At 38.1% G+C, this 22,324-nt stretch overlaps 1 long non-coding RNA gene across 2 annotated transcripts; it reads right to left on the reverse strand.

Moving 5' to 3' along the window:
• Window positions 1-4,234: 4,234 nt before the first annotated feature.
• Window positions 4,235-21,459, reverse strand: LOC114233587 (uncharacterized). Of its 2 annotated transcripts, none has more exons than XR_003619731.2 (5): window positions 21,385-21,459; window positions 15,827-16,002; window positions 13,207-13,421; window positions 7,795-7,855; window positions 4,235-4,323 (listed from the first exon to the last, which is right to left on the reverse strand). It is a non-coding gene; the product is annotated as an uncharacterized LOC114233587 (long non-coding RNA). The 2 variants fall into 2 exon arrangements; XR_003619730.2 differs by having other exon boundaries at window positions 15,827-16,005; window positions 21,385-21,439.
• Window positions 21,460-22,324: the final 865 nt, after the last annotated feature.

The following is a 22,324-nucleotide window of genomic DNA, read 5'->3' on the forward strand; positions in this document are numbered from 1 at the left end:
TTTGGTTCCTACAGAGCTTCTCAAATTGTTGTTTCTGATTAGTAGGCAACTCCTGTCCATGTAGCGATTCAGGATTCTGGGCTTGTTCCATTTTTTGATTTTGTCATTTTTAGCACTCGGCTTCCAAGGTCACTGTGCTTGTTTCATCACGCTGGCAAATGGGAAAAGGGCTTGGAGAAGTTTTTATGGGCCAAGTTGTCAACCATCACTTCTATTTCTAGATTCTATTGGCCAGCATTAAGTCATGTGGCTACCTGCAGCCTTAGCGAATAGCACAGAGGAAGAGGTAATGGATCTGTGGACAGCTGGCCATCTTCACTTAAAAGTATATACTTCCTTCTCTGTGTCTATAGGGTCAGGTGTTTTTCATTTATGTCTACTTAGTGTGTGTTGTTTTTTCCCTATGAACAAGCTTGCCATGGCTGCCACACAACAAAGTTAAGATATTCATTCAACTTTATTTAATTAGTTCCCCATGGCTTTTGATATCAAGGACTAATAACATCTAATTCTTTTCCCAGAAATTGTTACATTTAAGGAAGGAATAGAAAGGGCACTAATTTTGGAGAACTAATGTAACAGCTTAATATCTGCTCATTAGAATACCTCATTGCCAACAGATTCTTTTTTCTTTGAAATAATTTTCATAATTACTTGACTAAATTCCTCCAAGAAAATAAATGGTGACAATTAACTAAAATTTTGCTTTAGGATGTAGATAATTATGAGTCTGTGTTTTCCAAATGTCTCTGTCATGAGGGCAGAGACGAGCATTCTAAATTCTTTTCTTGCAAAAGGGAGCCTTGAAGTAACTCTACTCAGAGCCGGATGCTCAGAATCATGAAATCTAAATGGCCCCCAGACTCTCAATTTCCACGTGATTTTAGAGCAGTCACTTCATTGTGTTGTATGCCCATTAAACTATTTACAAAATATCTCTTACAGATATGTTCTGAGGATCCGATTGGGATGATATCTAGGAAAGTATTTTTGAAAATTTAAAGCTGCTGTCCGAGTGCTAGGTGATATCGCTTTACATGTTTGAGTTATCATGAAAGGTTCCTAAAAGGAACAAAAAGGATGCCTTTATTAAACAGAGACCACCCACTCAGCCTCTAGCCGACCTTATTTTTATGAGGAGGGTTGGTCACTTCTGCTGTCTTCCAATTAATGCTGCTTGGCAATGCCTTGAACTTGCCCTCTGTGCTGCACTGAAAGTGTTAGGGATGGTCTTTTTGTCTCTGTGAGGCCCCTGGACTTGACCCTCCTGGAAATCTGGGATTGTTTTTAGGATACTGGGCAGAGGAATTAGCTCTTTTGAATGAATACCCTTAGGCCTCCTTGTGAAGGTGCACAGCAACCCAGACTCCATTCTGTGCTTTGAGAAACAAGGGGATGGTGATGCTTTAACTTTAAACTGGAGATACAGGCACAAAAAAATAGGAATCATTTGTCTGGAGTTATTAATAAGAAATAAAACTTCTTCATGTCATATTGAGTAGAGCTCTATTTACCTCCTGGGAGGAAAATTTAATGATTTTCCTTCTCGGAACCACTTTTCTATTGATCCTTTACATAAACAAATATATCTTTCTTTTTGCCTCAGGGAAAAATCAGATCAGAAAAATGAAATGTCTCAATGGGCTATTATTTGAGAAATGAATTAAAAATGTTAGAATGTAACAACTGCTTTTGATGGTTTATAAAATCCCCAAGTTTCCTTAAAAATATCCCCGCTTAATCCCCTTAAAAATCCTCTACTTTATATTGTTGATTAGTTAGCTGAAACTTAACTCTACTAACAAGATTTAGAATTTTTTCCCCTTTTTTTTTTATAAAATAAAATTGAATTTTCTCAAGGAACTAATAACTGGCTTGGTTTAGGAATTTTGGAACTGTCCACAGCATAAAAAGAAACTATAAAAGGAACTGTAGGTTAAAAAATTAATGTGATGAGAAGAATATTTTGTGTTGACTTTGCCTTTGGCTTTTCTTTCCTAATACCCATGTTGCTAACTACCAACTCTCAGTTGGGATAAAACACCTTCTTTAGCTATTATAACCCTTTTAGCAGATAGTTCTTGAGCACCTACTATGTGCTGTCCACTGTGTAAGTCACCAAGTTGATGGTACTCAAGGCACCTGCAGCAACCATTCTAACCTGAAGTTTGAAAGTCTTATAATGCCTTTAGGACAGCATCAATCCTTGAAGGTGTTCAATATTGAAAAAAATAAAAATTTCTTCTAAGTGAAAGAAAATGTGAAGATGGCAAATGATTGCCCCCCAAAAAAGGAAAAGGACAATTCAGAATTTAAGAAACTGCCGTGATGATTATGTCCTTTATCCACTGATATTTTTGAAGCCAATATTATTAACCATCGACAATACTGTCTAAATAGCTTTCATAAAAGTTAATAGTTTAGAAATAATAGCTGACCGTTAAATGTCATGATGTGAATTATAGAAACAGTGTAGACTTCTGAATCTTCTCTTTCTCACATAAGCTGAGCCTTTCCTCTTGAAAAGAGAGAAAAAAGATATACTTCCAACAGGTACATCTTTTTCCCTTTAGGAAAAATGTCTTATAAATTGAGATTCATTGAAATGTATAAATGTATATCTAGATTCTAGTTTCTCCATGATATATAAAGGCCTAAGATTATTACCTCAAAAAGAGAAAAAAATAGTTAATTCTGACCTTTTTAACTGACTTCAATTTAATATGATTTCTAATTTCATTGTGGAGAATTATATTAAAAATCATCCCAATTTCATTACATATTCCAATATTCAGAAAGTAAGTTACTTCTAACTTCAGATCAGTGGCTAATATGTTTATCCTCTCCTTCTTGACATCTCTAATCAGTTGCCTTATGAGACTTATCAGCAATACTGACAATGAGTCAAGGTCATGTTTTTTCAGCCCCTGACCCTGGAATCCAGTCCTGACTGAGGTAAGAGATCCTTACACCTAAAACAACAGCCTTCCTCTCAGCAACTCCTGTTTTTCCTTACCATATTGGCTGCCTCTGGAGCTTAGAAATTTGGATTCAGCCTCCTGCTATGACCAGAGACAAGAAGTGCTCTGTTCTCATTCAGGAGAATGTGTAAAACACATCTTGGAAACTTGTAATAATTACTGCCTGTGGAGAGTGGGTTGTGACAAGATGATTCATTCATTAGCTTTAACTCCCACCTGATTCCTTCATAATCACATTTCCGATTATCTTGTCCTCCACCCTCGCTTAGTCACCCACCCTAGTGATTAAGACTTTTCTTGTCTTATTGTCCTTGTCATTCTCTATAGCTGCTCTCCTCTTATGAACCGTGAGCAATCTGGCTTTTATTTAGGGCTAATTCCTCCTCAGTCCATAAACAATTTGGAAACCTGGAAGTTGCTCGTTCTGAGTACCATTTTTACCTGCTCTAAAACTGCTCATTTCTCTGTTATCAACTTTTTCTTCCCCATGCCACATACACAGATGCTGTACAACTTTCAAATAAATAAAAATGACAATTTGGAGTAGATCCTTTTCAGTTGTCACATTTCTCGGCTCCTGTTTATGCCAAAACATCTTGAGAGAGTTGTGATGTTCATTTCCTCGGTAACTCTCATTCCACGCAAGTCCCCCCATCACTTTTCAAGTCACCAGCAACTTGCATGTTACCCAGCATCATGATCCGTTCTCAGCTCTCATTGAACTGGGCCTCTCACTGCCAGTTGGCTTTACTAATCACTCCTTGGAATATCTCTGTACTGGTTTGGCAGAGCATCACTCATTCTTCTTTTTTACTTATTTGCTACTGCCCATCGGTCTCTTTCCCCTCCCTCCCCCCCCCCCCCTTCTTCCTATATCAGATGCTAGAGAACCACAGGGCTCAGTGCTCCATTATCTTTTATTTCCTGTACTTATTCCCAGGTCATCTCATTGTTTCCCAATGGACTTTAGATACCATTTATATGCGTAACCCCTAAATTCCTATCTCCAGCCCTAACCTTTTTCTTTAATTTGACTTAAACCAGATGCAAATTCTATTTGATCCCTATACACAAGTGTCTAATAAACACCTTACACTTGGCATGTGCAAACTGTACTCTGTATTTCCTCTTCTCTTTTCCCTAAACTTGTTTTTTTTTCCCTCAGAGTTCCCCACGTCATTAATTAGATCTACAGTTCATGGGCCAAAGTTCTGTTACAAAGACCACTAGGGGCCAGGCTGAAAGCTGTTGCGTTCTCCATTTTATTTACTCATATTCTCCGAAGCACCAGCTTCTTAATTATCCTCCAGCCATATGTTGTGTTCCTAACTAATGGCTGCATCTGCGGAAGGAAACAAAAATCACTCTTCAACAATGTGATAAACCCTAAATGGTTCTTGTTTTATACGTAATCAATAGCACATCAGGGAACTAAGTCCCATTGATCACTATTTTGTTCTGGTCTAGCCTGGGCTCTACCCAAAATGTGTCGACCAGGAGATAAATTGCAGCCCAGATAATTAAGAGACAATTTAAGTACCGAGTTATATCAAGGAATGATAAATGGCTCCCGGGGTATATTGTAAAGAGTTTTTTTTTTGTTTTGTTTCTCTTTCTTAATGTTTTCTTTTTAGTTCTCTCTCAACCCTCCCCAACACCCCTCCCCCGCCCCTTTGTTGAAGCTTTGTTTATCTATTTCAACTTCCACATTTAGTGTAGATTTCAGAGTCAGAACCAAGGAAGTCTTAGTTCCTCTCACTCCTACAGGTTATTCTCAGAGCAAGTCAATTTGCCATTGTTATTTAACAAGGGAGGCGTTTATTTATCATCTGTCTTGTTTTTTAAAGGATTTGAGAAACGTCAATCTAAAAGTCCGCAAGGACCGCATTGATCATGAGGGCTTTCTGTGTGTATATTTTTTGTTTCATTTTGTTTGCTTGCTCTGCCACTAGTTTTCCTCATGCTGAATAGCTTTTTGTCTCGTCAACTGCCACATCGAAGTGATGACAGACTCTAACAACAATAAACCAAAAATTAAATGCTTGGAAAGCATTTGGAAAATACTTAATGCTCTAGATAAACAGATTTTAATCTTTTGATGAGACTGGAAGGGAAATAGTACTTTAGAATTTTTTTCTGTTTAATTCATTTTGATTTTTACACTGTGAAATTGAAGAACTAATTATACTTTATATGTAAGCCAAAATGAAAATCCTAACATATTTATGGATATTGGAGTTTAGCTAATTTTCCTTTTACTTTGTTATGTTCATTTGGCAACATGTTGCATTTCACTTAACCATTTTTGTACAGCAAATTTCTATGTAGAATGAAGGATTCCAAAATGTAGAAAGAAGCACAGTTTCTATTTTCAGAGTTTAATCCAGAGTAAAGGATTCACACAAGCAACTGTAATATGTTATATTTCTATCAAAAATAAACTTTGTGTGTGCCAAAACCGGTTTGGCTCAGTGAGTAGATCGTCAGCCTGCAGACTCAAGGGTCCCAGGTTCGATTCCGGTCAAGGGCATGTACCTTGGTTTCGGGCACATCCCCAGTAGGGGGTGTGCAAGAGGCAGCTGATCGATGTTTCTCTCTCATCGATGTTTCTAACTCTCTATCCCTCTCTCTTCCTTTCTGTAAAAAATCAATAAAATATATTTTTAAAAAATAAATAAATAAATAAACTTTGTGGAGGCTGAAATATTTTTCCAGCTGGACTCTGTGTATTATCAGTGATCTTCTAACTATCTATGAGATATTTTAAATTTTATGTTGTAATTTTAAAATTGTTAGGAAATATTAATAGAGCCCTACTTGAGACTGTCAGGCTGACTTTCCTATAGTCAAGAACTACTAGAGATTTAAAATATGTCTGTGTTTGTCACAGGTTTTGATTTTTTTGTGTGTGTGTTGATAAGCATGGGTTGTTGCTGTTAACTTCCTAATATCAAGGTGATAGCAATAGCCCAAAATCTGTTGATTATGCTTTCTAATTTTTAACACACGTTGAGATGAGTTGAAGCCATCATACATTAGTAAATAGCAAAGAAAAGAGAACAAATTGCTGCTATTTACAAAGAGTTTGTTCTTTTTTTTTCCCTTGGAGGGTCATAAATTTTATATTTTTATTAATATATTTTTTAAAAGACTTACTGATTCACTAGTGTTCCAAATTTTGAGAATTGTCTTATTATCTCACATGAATAAGACAAACATTTGTTTGGATAAGGGAGATTTATTTTAAAGGTTATTGAGAAGTTTATTTAATACCTGTCTTTTCTGACAAAAGATGATGGTAAACATTAAAAGGGCTATCATCTCAAAAATGGAAAAATTGTGATGCTTAAAGCTAGGCAAAAACCTTTAGAAATTGTAGGAAAATTTTTAAAGAAAAAAATTGCAGTTTCTCAGCAGAAAATAATTAATCCTTATTCCTCATTTAAATATCATCATTTAATATGAAGGGTAGCAGAATGCACTTATTAAATGCTAAGTAAATTTGCATTTTTGAATAATTTAATTTTTATTAACATCATTTGGATGACTCAAGTAAAACAAGTTAATTGAACAGGTATTTCAGGTATAAATTTTACAGAATTTATAAATTCTGAGGTACAACACACATTCTTATTCCTAAGATAAATTTTGAGTGCTCTAACATGATAATCAAGTTTCAGAGATCATAAAGTTCTAATATATTGAATGATCCGTCCTTTATAAATCATCAGTTGAATTTCTACTTCCAGCACTTTCATTGTTCATAAAAACCATTTCATTCAGAATAATTTCTTCATGCACTGATGGTTTGTTGCAGAGAATTACACAGGATATTAGCATTTGTCAGAAAAAAATCATCCAAATTCTATTGGAATGGACAACAACCAAATGCTATCTGGGTTTCCAATGCCAGACATTTGGGACCATCCAAATGATTTTCAAAGACATATGAAGAAGTCTACAACCTCCCTTTATCATCACTTTACAGCAACTAACAACCCATATTGCAAGAATTGGGATACAAATGCTTCTGTGTTATATGATTTACACCATGTTTTTATTTACTAAAAAATGTCTGATGTTATCATCTTGTGTTTTGTTGAAGGACTGGGAGTGAAAGGCCTAGGAAAGAGAAGTCAAAGTGTTGGCTATGTCTAACAGAACTCAACATTTTTACAGAACATCAGCATGACACTAAAGGCATTTTATTTACTTGGCTTGAATTTGGAAGTGGTCTTTAAAGTTAGGAAGTCTAAGATAAACGCCATGGAGAGTTAAAGGTAGGCAGTAAGGGCCTCAGAATTGCATTTGTGGAAGATTATTCTGGAAGCAGTGTAGAGGGGAGGGTTGTAAGGGTCATGGGTGACAACAGGAAGAGTAGGTGGCTAATGCTGCCAGTGAGGGTGAATAGTAGCTTGGCCTAAGGCCGTGGTCGGCAAACCGCAGCTCGCGAGCCACATGCGGCTCTTTGGCCCCTTGAGTGTGGCTCTTTCACAAAATACCACGGCCTGGGTGAGTCTATTTTGAAGAAGTGGTGTTAGAAGAAGTTTAAGTTTAAAAAATTTGGCTCTCAAAAGAAATTTCAATCGTTGTACTGTTGATATTTGGCTCTGTTGACTAATGAGTTTGCCGACCACTGACTGGCCTAAGGTATTGGCAATGGAGATGGATAGAAGTGAATGGTGGCAAGTCCATAGAATGAATGATTGCAAATTGCTGAACTGTGAGGAGTGAGGGAAAAAGAGGAGCTGGGAATACCCAGGAACCTCTAACTTTCAGTGAGGTACCACATGCAGTATACCTGTCTCCTCACCTGATCCAAGGGGCTTGATTCTGTTCTTGTTCAGTTAGAGGCCACAGTGCAGGAGGAGTCCCTGGGCAGGTGGCAAGGGAAGAAAGTGCATCACCTTAAGCAAAGCTGGGTGAAGAAACAGAGTGACTCTAACCCTATAGGGAGGAGAGTCCCTGTTCAAACCAGCACAGAAAAAATAAAGAAGGAGGAGGAGAAGGAGGAGGAGGAGGGAGAAGAAGAGGAGGAGGAAGAAGAGGAGGAGTGGGGAGGAGGAGGAGGAAGAGAAGGAGGAGGAGGAGAAGGAAGAAGAGGAGGAGTGGGGAGGAGGAGGAGGAAGAGAAGGAGGAGGAGGAGAAGGAAGAAGAGGAGGAGTGGGGAGGAGGAGGAGGAAGAGAAGGAGGAGGAGGAGGAGGAGGAGAAGGATTCACATAAGCAACTATAATATGTTATATTTCTTTAAAAAAATTGTTGAGGCTGAAATATTTCTCCAGCTGGACTCTGTGTGTTATCAGTGATCTTCTAACTACCTATGAGATATCTTAAATTTTATGTTGTAATTTTAAAATCATTAGGAAATATTAATAGAGTCCTACTCAAGAATGTCAGGAGGAGGAAGAGGAGGAGGAGAAGGAGGAGGAGGAGGAGGAGGAGGAGGAGGAGGAGGAGGAGGAGGAGGAGGAGGAGGAGGAGGAGGAACGGGGCTGGGGAGACCACAGCATTCCCTAACATCAGGAACAGATCTGATTTTCCTGGGGAGACCTTGGCTGGTCTGACATTCAGAGCCAGGTCATTTTATTCTCCTGTTGGACATAAACAATTTCTAACCTTAGACAAGGTCACCCTGAGACAATGAGAAAATGAAACAGAACAAGGCCACTTCATCATTTTGTCTAAGCACAGACAAAAAAACATGATTGTTGTGCTATCCACAAAATACTCATAGAAATGCCCTCTTTCTCTAAAAGTATCCAATCTAGAGCAAACTCTGCTTGCTTAGAATCTCTCCCAAATCACCTAATCCAAGTCCAAGTCTATAACAGGCTCTTTCTAACTCCCTCTGAGACACCCCACAGTTCCCGATGCTGTATGTTCTCTCCCACTGCAGTGAGTAATAAATCCAACTTGTTCAACTACACGGGGGTCCCGGTGGTCTTTGGCTGAAGGCATTGACAGTAGGTTCGGAATTCATAAATTGGCGATTGCCTGCCTATACCTGACTCACTGGCATCTGAGTGCTATAAAACAGCACACCATGAGCACCTTATGCACATTTGCTAGGCAAACAAGCACGCATTTATAGGGAATGAGGAAGGGTTGTTGGGGGGGGGGGGTGTGCAACACATTGCAATGATCCACCTGCTTGCAATCTTTTCTGACCAGTCTCTCTGTCTTGAATTTTGTTCTTATCCTACACTGACAAAGAAAACAGGGGAGAAATTAAAACAAAAAACAAAGGCACAATCCCCCGGAAGATTTATGAGTAATGCTACTTCAGTCACGACAGTTTTTAATTTTTTTTTGTTACTTCGATTTTGCTCAGGGAACTTTTAGCTTTACTCATCTTTAATTACCTCCATTTCATGCCTAACTCAGGCACGGAAGAGATCTGTTTGTAATTTCAGATGAGAGAAAATGAAATCCCCCTCAGCAAAGTCAGATTTTAAAATTCAAGAGGAAGAACAATGTGCCAGCTCACACAAAAAAAGTATGAACTTTACATTTCAAGGTAATTCAGTGGCAATGCAGCATTGAAGAGCTCCAGTTTTGTTTTGGAAACAAAACAAAAGCAAAAACAAAATCCAACGGAGAGAGCGTGAATGTGTGTTACACGGCAAAATCTATTTGTCTCTCTTTTACTGTGGTAAGAACATTTGACAGGAGATCTACCTTCTCAATAAAAGTTTATGTACCACACAGTATTCTTAAACACTATACGCAGATTTCTAAGACTTACTCATCTTGTGTGCAGATCTCGCTGTAGCTCCTGCCGGGTGGCCTCAGACAGTAGCTGACCTGCACCCCATTGGAGATCCAGAAGCTAGTGTATCTAGTGGTCAGTGTGAGACGACACCAGATTTCAACTTCTCATATCCATAAGTGACACATTCAAGAGGCAGACTCAGTGAGCACCAAAGCCCCACTGAAACAAGTTCTGCCCCATAAGCGTGTCTCCAGCACAGCAGTTCTTCCATTATAGACACAGTGGGTCCTCACAGCCAATAAGTGGAGCTTTATTCCTGTTGAACAGCAACTCCCCCGTTTCCCACCCCCCAGCCTCTGGCAACCACCATTCTACTCTGCTTCTATGAGTTGGACTATTTTACGTGCCTCATATAAGTGAGATCACACAGTATTTGTCCTTCTGTGGCTGGCTTGTTTACTTAGCATGATGGCCCCTAGGTTTGTTCATGTTGTCACCAATGGCAGGATGTCCTTCTTTTTAAAGGCGGACATTTAATATTCTTTCTAATATTCTAAGTAATATTCCATCGTATGTATATACAACATTTTCTTTATCCATCTTTATTCAGATTGTTGTGAATAATGCTGCAGTGAGCGCAGGAGTGCAAATATCTCCTTGAGATCCCAATTTCAATTATTCTGGATACCCAGAAATGGCATTGCTGGGTCATATGGCATTTCTATTTTTAGTTTTTTGAGGAACCTCCATACTTGTTTTTCATAGCAGCTATAATAATTTATATTCCCACCAACAGTGAACACTTTCTCTCACATCCTCACTAACATTTATTATCTTTTTAAAACTTTTTAAATGATAGCCATCCTAACAGGTATAAGGTGATATCTCATTGTATGTTTAATGGAAATATGTTTTTATTGATTTTTTATAGAGAGGGTAAGGGAGAGGGAGAGAAACATCGATTAGCTGCCTCCTGCATGCCCCCTATCGGTGATGGAGCCCACACCACTGAGCCACACAGTACGGGGCTCTCATTGTGGTTTTTATTCGCATTTTCCTATGATTAGTGATGCTGGACATCTTTTTATATACCTGCTGTCCATTTGTATGCATTCTTTGCCTAAGATGTCTATTCAATTCTTTTGTTCAATTTTAAATCAGGTTATTAGGGCTATTTTTTGCTATTGAGTTAAAGGAGTTCCTTATATATTTTGGATACAAACCCTTTTTAAGCTATATGGCTTGCAGATATTTCCATCCTGTAAGCTGCCTTTTCATTCTGTTAATTATTTCTTATGCTGTGCAGAAGCTTTTTATTGTCTCTAGAAGGTGAAATATTCAAGAGATGTTAGTATTTTTTTAGTTTCTTCTATTTTTCAAACATTTAAAAAAGACCAAGAATTATTTTATAATTGAAAAGAAAATAATAGTAATTCAAAACAATTAACACAGCCGATTTATGAAGCTAAGTGGAATAGGACATGTGGTAATTGTCTGATCCTTGTTAAAGGTTATTTGAGGAAAGGGGGTGATTTGGATTTACAAATATGGTTGTTTGCATTAATCATATTCTCTTCTTTTGCAGTTTATTCCATGCTAAATAAGCCAATGGCTCAGAGACCAAGAAACCACCCCCTGAAGCTTTTGCTACATTTCAGTTTGCCAACTTGATTTTCTCAGTTTGAGAAAAGGAAGCAATGAGAAGATGGAAACATGCAAAAAGTGACTAACTTGTGCATTATGGATGATAACATTTAGCAGTTTCTATGAGAGACAAGTACAGAGATCATATTTTGCATTTTTAATGCACTTCCTATATTTGTTGGGAAAAGTTAGTGTAAACAGATGCATCTTCCTAATGAGGATCCTCTTTACTGTGAAAAAAATCCCAAATTTTATGAAAACTATCAAAAACATAGCTGAAGGCAAACACATGTTTTTTTTGTTTGTTTGTTTTTGGGCTTTTTTTTTGTGTTTGTTTTTTTTGTATTGCTTTTTTCTTTTAAAGAACCACAGCTAAGTTTCTCTTTCATTACTGAAATATGAATCAGTTTAGGACTGTGACATTGATGAATAATATAACAAACAAAAGAATGACTAGCCCTCCTGGAACAGACTATGTCAGCCTCGGGCTGCAGGCTTTGTAATTCTGAACTGGAGAGAATGCAGGCACAGTGATGTTCATGTCAGAAGGCGGTACACCAAACAGTGACTTCCTGATTGGGCCATGTTTACATTCTACTTGTGTGCTTTCCTATGTACTTTGTCGGTGATTTTCACCCATGGTTTTTCAAATCTACAACAACTCTGCCTCAAACTAGCAGAACTCCTTTTTTTTTTATCTTTTAAAAATATTTCTGTAACATTTAACAGTTATTGGAAAACTATGAGTCTTTACATCAAACCAAATGTAGGGTTGTCAGCTAAGAAGTCTGGAAACCATTGTCCAGAGGAATAAATTGAGACTGTATTACGTCTTTGCGTAAAATGGAAAAACAACAAGATGAACTCATTGCTGCAGGCCAAAGTGATGTTGGTCTCATACCGCAGAAAACCTTAAGGGTGAAAGTGATGAAAGAGGCACAGATGCAGTGAGTCATCCATATCTAAAGGAGCGCTTCTAACTTGTGTATAACTAACGCTTTCTGAGGGGGTGGCAAGAGGTTTGGGGATTATTTTGTAGCTTCTGCCCTTTCCATGTTCTCTGCAACCATCTGCCATTAAGTAATGACTAATTCCACTTGAAATGACTATCAGAATTGTTTCATGTCAAAGTAAAAAGAAGAAATAACGATAAGAATAACTAAACAATCCAATGCCAAGACTGACATAAAGTTGAAGATGTTGGAAATTTTCTAATCAAATAGAAACCATCAAAATCTAGACCTCCGCTCTGTTCACTGTAACAACAAAGGTGATATCCTTATAGTGGGGTATTCCTGCAGGGCCCAAGCAAAGACTGCGTGGGGGAGCCTCCCTCTCCAGGAGCTATGGACATTGACTGAAATACGTGGAAGCTGAGGGATATTCTGGCAGAGGAGAGTGGGCGGGGTAGTGGGCAGGGCAGAGCCTGTCTGTAGAAGAATCCATCCTAAGAGAAGAAGTCTGGTATAAGAAGCCAGACTCAGCCCGGCCAGTGTGGCTCAGTGGTTGAGCGTCGACCTATGAACCAGGAGGTCACAGTTCAATTCCCAGTCAGGGCACATGCCCAGGTTACAGGCTCGATCCTCTGTAGTGGGTGTGCAGGAGGCAGCTGATCCATGATTCTCATCATTGATGTTTCTATCTCTCTCCCTCTTCCTTCCTCTCTGAAATCAATAAAAAAATGTATATATTAAAAAGAAAAAAGAAGAAGAAGCCAGACCCAGAGGCAGTATCTGAGGTCCTAAAGTGAGTGTTGTTCCAGGTTCTGTGAGATTATTGGTGTTTGAATAGGTCACACCGTGGCACTCTGGCCATGCGTGTGCTCTCAAAAGAAGCTGAGTATGTATAAAATCGATGAAGTGCCTCACCTCACCATGGAGTCTGGCGCCCAGGAAAACTGCATGCCTCCGCTGCTTATGCTGAGAATGGGAAGACGAATCGATTTCTCAGACGGAAATGCGGTGGCGTGGAAGGAAGCCTGTTCCCAATTCCAAGATCTGCCTCTGTATGGGGAGGAGGTCGCCTTTACCACAGGACTGTAGGAAGGTTGACTTAGAATCACCATATCCATGCTCTGAAGACACTATGAGATGTGAATTACAGTTTACCAATTGATTTACTTATGCATGATAACAGAGATCAACACACAAATAGTTTCAAATATTCAACTCATTTTCCCCCAAAGACTACATATACCATGTGGCCACAGTTTACAGAAAAATAATAAAACACCCTCTGCAATCGCCACCTAGCTTAAAGAATAGAAGATACCAAATGTAGTGTTTTCTTGCTTTACTTTTATTTTAAAGTGTAAGTATCATTTCCAACTGGATATGTTCTCTCACTCATGGAGTATATTCTTACGAGAGTTATTTGACTCATCAAAGAGTTGTTAAACATGACGGAGGAGTGGAAACTGGTTCCCTAAGGGTGGTGCTCATGTCCACTCTCCCCAGCATTCTAAGGGCATTCTCCCTGCCTCACGTGTCCCCCAATACTGGCTGCTGCCAGCTATTCCTTTGTTTCCCTGGTTTGTTGGAGGTTAAACGATATTTTACAGTGATTGTATTTTGTTTCTCCTTGATCAGTGGTATATTTAAGCATCTTTTAATTTGCTTATGAATCATTCATGATTCTTCTTCTGTGAACTGCCTTTTGTTTTTTTCCCTTGGTTTGACATTGCATGGTTGATGTGTAGACATCTTTGCTGAGTTCTGGACAGTTGTGCATTTTGTAAATAACTTTCCCCAATTATTGCCTTGTGTTTTTATTCTAATTATGGTGTCTTTGATGATAACCAATTCCAGATATAATTTTTGACTTTTTTTATCTTTTCCTTTATGACCTGTGCTTTGTTTAAAGGTCTTAGTGAAATCTTTTTGTGAAATCAAGGGTTTAAAATAGTCTCCTATATTGTCTTATGAGCATTTAGAAATTTTGCTTTCCGCCTGTAGGTCCATCTGAATTTTGTGTATGATGTGAGTCATGGTTCAAGTTTTTTTTTCCCCATCTGTAAAACCAATTTACTAAACAGTCCATCTTCCCGCCCCCGCCCCCCGCCCCAACTGATCTGCCACAGCAAATATCAAGTTACTACATACAAGTTGGCTATTTCTGGGCTCTCTTTTCTGCTTCATAGCTTCATTTACATATTTATGTGCCAATATGGCACTGTATAAATTATTAAGTCTTTATAAGCATTGCTGCCTCATAGTACAAGTTCTATCTTTCTTGAGAGGTAGGTCTTTTTCCTATTTTAAACTGCACATTGAGATACTATTGTTAATATTATTTTTTAAACAGTCAATGTTATTTCGTTTTCCTCTAAGCTTTACCAGATTTTTGTTCACCATTATCTTGAGTTTCAGACTCTGCTTCAAGGATTATTTTTCTTCTTCCTGAAGTATAATATTAGAAGGTGCGGTGTGTGTTTTTGTTTGTTTATTTGTGTTTTTTAGCAAATTTTGTTACTAGTGAACAGTTTTTGTTGTTACTAATGTCTGAAAGCATTTTTATTTTGCCCTCATTCTAAATAAAAACAATCATTTTTCTGAGTATTCAATTCTAGGATGGACGACAAGTATTTTCTCACAAGAAATATTTTAAAAAATATTTCTCAGTTTCTATCATTATTGATACCATGTCAGTTTAATTGCCATTCTTGTAGGTAATTTGGGGCCATTTAACATTCATATTTATGCTGGGCTTTTAGGTCATATAAGTTACTATGAATTCCAGTTTCAAATTTGAAAGGAGTCTACAGTTATATGGTTAGGCATTGTCATATCTATCTATCTATCTATCTATCTATCTATCTATCTATCTATCTATCTATCTATCCATCTATCCATCTATCTATCTACCTACCTACGCCACCTAGAACCAACACCAGGGTAAGTATGCTTAGTCTTATGCTCAGCTTTACCTTTTTTTCCCAGTGATTTCCACCAAGAGTGACACTTTTTTCTTGTTTTTGGTCTCCAATCTAGTCTACAGGTTTGACTCCTGTCTTCTGCATGCATAGGCCTTTAAAATGTAGCTTCTCAAACACAAGGGATTTTCACATATCCCTGTAATAAATACTTATCTTTCCAGATGCATGATTCCTTATAGCTCTGGTCCCTGGTGATTTCTCCAACATTCCCAGAAGCTCAGCCATATTTTGCAAAGATGATATTTGCACTTTATCATGCATTTCAGGTCGTTTACGCAAGGAATGTTTCTTCAGATATCAAATCAAATGTGTTGTAGAAAGCAAAAAAAAAAAAAACACACACAACATTTTCAAACTCTTCTTCAATATCCTTAAATATTCTTTTAAGCTCTTAATGACCTTTAAACTTTTCTCCACGAAGGAACTTGTACGCTTTCCTGTCAGTTACAGGACCGCAGGCATCTTGCTTCTGCCAGCATCTTAATTCAACTTCCCAATGGCTAGTCTTCCTAATCTTTACAGTTACTTACACTGTTTGCTGTTTGTTCACTTACCTCTGTATCTTTCTTCCTTATTTCCTTTGGATTTTCTTCTCCTGTGTCTTCTATTGACTTTGAGTGTAGTTGCTGGAATCATCAAGTGAAGATCAAGCTATTGCCCTCACACAGGCTTGCCTCAGCAGAGGAGAGATGTTATCAAAAACTGTAAACAGCATGTGTCTGTCTGAAATCTACTGGGAGAAGATAAAGCACAACGATTTGGAGTAGAGTAGGAAATGTGCCTGTATTATCTTTATTTCTGTATCTTTTAAAAATGGTACCACATTTAGAGAATGCTCTCCCTACTGTTCCTTAGATCTCTAATTCTGCCACTTTTTGCGACTGGCTGAGTGATGACATAAAAGATAATAGCACGATGACAGACAGAACGTTAAGCTTCTAAGAGGAGTAGAGATGTACTCGATAAACAGTAGCCATGGGTATATTCGAATACACAACCGTGGGTAGAGCTGTATTAAGCATGGGCTGGGCAAGCACAGTCTAAGTTCTACAAGGCAGAGATTTTTGACAGTTTTATTTCTCGTTCCTAGCACATAGTAGGTGAACAATAAATATTTATTGAAAGAATAAAAAGAGTGATGAGTATTCAATTTGAACTTAGGAGGTTGATATTTTTCATACTTTGCTATAATAATAATATAGCAATTAGAAATAAATTGGTTTAAGTAAATTCAATTTTAAAGTTTATTTTGTACAAGAAATATCAAGAAGTTAATAATGTATTATATCCTTGTTTTTCTGCACTACATTACCCATGCCTGAAATGAGCCTAGTCACTGAGGCTATGCTATCCAAAACACACATTAATATTTATGTGGTAGCAGCTACCAGAAGAGCACACACAGTGCCCTGGGGAAATAATTCACTTCTTTTGAATCAGCCTTGCATCCCAGATTCTCATCAGTGAAAAAATGCCCCAGAATATCTCATTTGTTGATCGCCACTCAAAACCCCTCACATTTCCCCCCCTCCTTCTCATTTCTGTTTCCCCCCTCCCCAGGGTTGCCAGTGTACCGACCTTTCAATAAGGCAGGTGCTAATGAATGTATTTTTTTTTTAATCAGACAAAAGTGTTGTCACAATCAAAGTGTACATGTAACTTCTTTCATATGGTAGATGTTTTCAGAAAGTGGGTTGTAATGGTAGGTTGTTCAGTATATGTTGGCTGAATAATAATGTATGTTTTAAGTGTGTTATGGGAGGTGGCTGTGTAAGAGAAGTCTCATGGTGAATTTCGGTAAGTTTTAAAATCTACCTACAGAAGCATTTTGGAACAGGGGAAAAAATCACCCTGGCCTTTTAAAAAATCTGGATTTTCATGCTTTGGAATTATCTAAAATAAAGATATGTCTGTAGCATCAACTGAGTGGTGTTGGTTCATTTGTATTTAAGAATAGCATTCCTACATGTCACTTAAATAAATGTCTAACCCTGTATACAAATATTTTCAAGAGAAACCCAGGATTCACCTGGCTCAGGTGGTTATAGGACAGGCTCCCCGGTTCAGAGGCCTCCAGGGGTCAGGCAGATGACATAATGAGTGAAGCAGGTTAGCTGTGATGCCACCAGGAGTATTTGGGACTGTGGCAAGCCCGGAGAGTGGCAAAGCATATGCTCCAGCTCAACAGTTCCCTTCAGCTGTTGCCTTGGGGAAAGGTTGACAACTACTACAGGGTCTTGTTTTACAAGAAAAGCAAGAACCAGAATTTAATGTGATTTCTCCCATTTGTAAAGCATTAACAGACAAAATTGCAAAATGGGAGAAGATATGATCAGGCCATTCACAGAAAAGGAAACCCGAAAGGATAATAAACTTTTTGAGAAGGTGAATTTATCTTCCTGTGTAATCAGGAGAAAGAACATTTTAATAACAATGGCCATTTGGTCTCCTCAGATTTAAGGCTTGCCAAGGAGTCCAGCAAAGAGAACTCTCATTCACTGCTCGTCATAGTGTAAATTGGCGCCATCACTTGGAAAAGAATTTGGCAATATTCAATCAGCTGAAAGATGCACATACCGGATGACCAGCAATTTCACTTCTGGATTTATATGCTAGAGAAAACCACACACATTGGTACATTAAAGACAGTACGTAAATGTTTGCAGCACCGTGATTGGAAACAGAAAAAATTGGAAACAGCCTAAACGTCCTGCATAAAATACTTAGGGAGATAGGCTGCAGCATATGGCAATGGACTGTGGTACAGCATTTTAAAAAAGGATCTAAAACTACAAGGAATAGTATGTTACAAATATACTACTAAGTAAACACAAACCAAGAGTGGTATAAGGCAATGTACAGGTTGTGCAAGAAAGTTTAAAAACCTGGAAAATATTATATTTTTATACATTTAAATATATATTATGTATGCACACATGTATATTATAAAAATTAAGTATTTACATGTATTTAAAGAAAAAACGTGCATGAGAATGATAAACATCAACTTCAAAAGAGCAGTGATGACCCCTGAGAGGTGGGGGGAGCAAGAGCAGAATGGAGGCAGAGTCGTCCACAGAGGAGTCTACCTTAGCATGTAATATTGTAGTGCATAAAAAAGTAAAGACTCGTAAAGCACAAGGGTTACATGAATTTTCACTGCATATTCTTTATATTTTAAATTAATGAAATATTTTATTAAAAACTGAAACAGTGAGCCACCCTGCTCAAATATAGAAGAGCAAAATCTCAAATCCTCCAACTATACTGGCTACACATTTCTAGTCTGTTTTCTGATTCTTCTTCAACACTTGGATCTGTCAGCATTTGTGTTCTTCTGAGCTTTGTCCTGGGATATCATCTCTTTTTTATCTACTCTACTTTCCTACATGCTTCCAGCTAGTCTGTTCGATTTTTATGACTCTGAGATTTACCTTTCCAGCCAGAATTTCTCCCCTTAAACTTCAGACTCAATTATTCAACTGTCTATTTAACATCTCCACTTGTGTGTCTGTTAGACATCTCAAATAGTATATAGCACATCCATTATGAAGCTCCTGGTTCCCACCCTCGAACCTGCTTTCCGCAGCCTTCCCCATCTTAGCAAACAGTGAATTCCATCCTCTGGTTGTTCAGTCTCCAAAGAATGGAGTCAACTAAGAATTCTCTTTCTCTCATACCTCATAACCAACCAGTCAGCAAGTTACATGAGTCAACATTCAAAATAGGTTCCGAATCTGACTACTTCTCACACCTTCCACTGCTACCACCTGGTCCAAGTCAGTATCAACTTTTGTCTGGACTGTTGCAATGGTTAGCGGATCTCATTACTTCTAGTCTTGCTCCTCTTCAGTCTATTCTCAACACAGCACCCTTTTTAAAAACATGAAAGCTATTCATTTTCTTCCTCTTACTCTCCTTCCACTATAGCTACTGATCTCATTGTTATTCCTGCCCAAACCCAAAGCTGGTGACAGGACCTAGAGGCCTCCATATTTCCTATCCCCTCTCTTATACTTATAGTCTCTACAGTTCATATCACCATGCAGACCAAATTTTCATGAACATTGCAAGACCTGGATTTAGATTTTAAAAAGATCAATTGTGGGGATGGGAGTGACTAGGGAGAGGTCAATGGGGCGGGGGGGGGGGGTGGGGAGACATATGTAATATTTTAAGCAATAAAGAGTTAAAAAAAAAAAGATCAATTGGTGAATAGGGAGATACTTGTTTCCATGTAAAGTAAACTAGCATATTTTAATTGATCAAATTTCAATGCCTGTTAACTTGGATGATATGAAAAAGTTAATGTTGACAGACTATTGTTAGAGTAGGGTATTTTTAAAAGGCTAATTGATGACACCTACACAACAGGCCGCATTTTTATTCTTTGGGAAGAATAATAAAATCATACCAGAAATCTTCTAATCTCACCATGGATCTAATTTATACTTAAATGAGGTACCAATTTAATTGTCTTTCTAAAAATTATCTGTCCTTAGCATCCTAAGAGTATCCAATTATTTTTGGTATCTCTCCACATGCCGCTCCTATTAAAGCAGTACCAGTATGCTTTCATTTTATTGATATTTTAATTGTAAGCCTAATAAACCTAGAGAAAAGTACATAATATAAATATAGATCTTAACCAGTTATTAAAGTCAAGGCCTAGTGATTCTCCCTAATATACTTATCCTTTCCTGTGTCTACTCCTAGTCTTCTGGACCTTTATTCCATTTTTTTCCTATACTTTAGTGTGTGTTACCTTTCTTCATCAGGATTTCCTGGAAGTTAGTCCCTTCTAGGGAAGGAGATTCGTGCTCTTTAAAGGGAAGGAAGGCAAGCAAAGGTTTTTTTTTCTTTCCCTCAAAGCCACTCTCTAGGCTAGGCACTTAAACTTTGAAAATGCTCAAGCCCAGGTGGCATGGCTTAGTGGTTGAGCATCGACCTGTGAACCAGGAGGTCACAGTTTCAATCCCGGTCAGGGCACATGCCCAGGTTGCAGGCTCAATCTCCAGTGCAGGAGGCAGCCGATCAGTGATTCTCTCTCTCATCATTGATGTTTCTATCTCTCTCTCTCCTTCTCCTTCCTCTTTGAAATCAATAAAAATATATATTTTTAAAAAGAAAATGCTCAATAAATGTATGCTAATATAGGGACAAATAAAAGTGAAGTATTAATAGATGGCAAGGACAAAGGGGTACACGAGCCCCTGCACACCTCCAAAATAATGAAGTGAAATCATTGTAAGTGTTGAAATAGATGAGGACAGATTGTATGATGATCAACCCTCCCTTTCCTATTTTTAATGCTTAATTTAAGGATGGAACATTTGATATGGAAATGTTAGACTTTATGAAGATGTAATCATTAAAATGAACAAGTTAATGAGGCAGAAAAGGAATGAGACAAGAACAAGGCTTTCGCAGCATCTTTGCCTCAACAGCCAAGCCATGATGGGAAATGCTCTACACCTCCGGAGACAAGGAACACAATCAAGCACCAAGCCTTATTAAATGGCTGCAGCCTAATGTGATAATTGAGAGAACACAGGCCACTTCTCCTTTATTCTTCCCTTTCTGAATTGCCCAGTCTGATTGTCATTTCACTTGTTTCTGTAGGAAGGGGAAACACGCAGCCAGTCCCCTCAGCCACGCCAAGAGAATGATGTCCTCAACATCTCCTTAGAGGGCAACAGCTGCCCAACGCCCACATCTTACTACTGCTTTTGATCCAGAGAAGAGGCAGAGGACTCTCTGCTTTGCCACATAAAGCTAATATTGGAATTTAGCAGATTTTTGTCCCAAAGGAGAAATAAGGCTATATATATATATATATATATATATATATATATATATATGGTGTACCTTGGTATGTCCAGTCCTAAATTTTCACATTTGTAGAGTGTTCTCTTCAGAAGATTTCACGCCCAAGAAAGAAATCTCTACGCATATTGTTAAATGGCTACTGTTGACGATAAAACAACAACAACAACATGTGGCTCCTTGATTGAAGATTTGAAAGTGTTAGAAGATTGGACAAACTATAGCTCTATCCTGAATTTTACTAAGCAGAAAGACCCAGTCACCAAATTAAAAAAGACATAGTTACCTTTAGTGCCTAGGCTTTTGAGCGAAGGTTCAAGAAAACCCAGGAGATATTATAATGTATAAAGTGTAGGACAGGTAGCAGCTATTTAAACCACATAAATAGTCTCATAAGAATTCATTGTTATGCAATAATACCCCTAACAATTGTTCTGTGACTCTGAATTTCATCATCAAATTTATAAGATAAAGGCAAACCTTCCATTCTTGTTTGCTTTTGAATTACTTGCCCTTCTGTTCATGTGGTTTCTTCTTATTAACCTTTCAAATTATTCATTCTGCCTAAGTGAAAGGGAAACAAACAGAGAGGACATCAAATTAAGAATACAAAAGAGACATGGTCAGAAAAGAAGGATGTTGATTAATAAGAAAAATAAACTTAGATCTGATTGCAAGTTAGATGCAATCCAAATATTCACTGGTGTAATTCCGATGTTATAATTTATTTAATAATTATGTTATGGAAAGTACTGAGTGTACTAAATGTTCAATACTATGCTAGGAGCAGGAGATTCCAGCTCACATTCCATCAGGGATTATATCAGGGTGCATGTCAAAGTTTAGAATTGGAAATAAGCCATAGTAGTTGCATGTTAGATATTGCCATGTAACAAACCACCCAAAACTTAGTGGCTTACAACAACTATCATCCCTTTCCTCCCTCAAGAGTCATTGGAATGGGTGGGTGGTTCTGCTAGCCAGTGACAGTCATGTCACCTTCAGGTCAGCTGGGTGGCTTTGCTGACTTTGGTAGACCTTCCCTGGGACCTTGGATGGGACAACTGAGCTCACTTGGCTCTGCTCCAGGTGGTCTCTCACCGTTCAGCAGGCTGGCCTGTTCTTGTTCCCAGGATGAAGGGAGGGGAGCAGTAGAGAAAGCTGAAGTGTTCATGGCCTCTTGGGACTAAGCTTAGAGCTGACATCGTACACATTTACTTCTTCAC

The sequence above is a fragment of the Eptesicus fuscus genome, chromosome 14, assembly GCF_027574615.1.
Source record: "Eptesicus fuscus isolate TK198812 chromosome 14, DD_ASM_mEF_20220401, whole genome shotgun sequence".
Classification (NCBI taxonomy): Eukaryota; Metazoa; Chordata; class Mammalia; order Chiroptera; family Vespertilionidae; genus Eptesicus; species Eptesicus fuscus.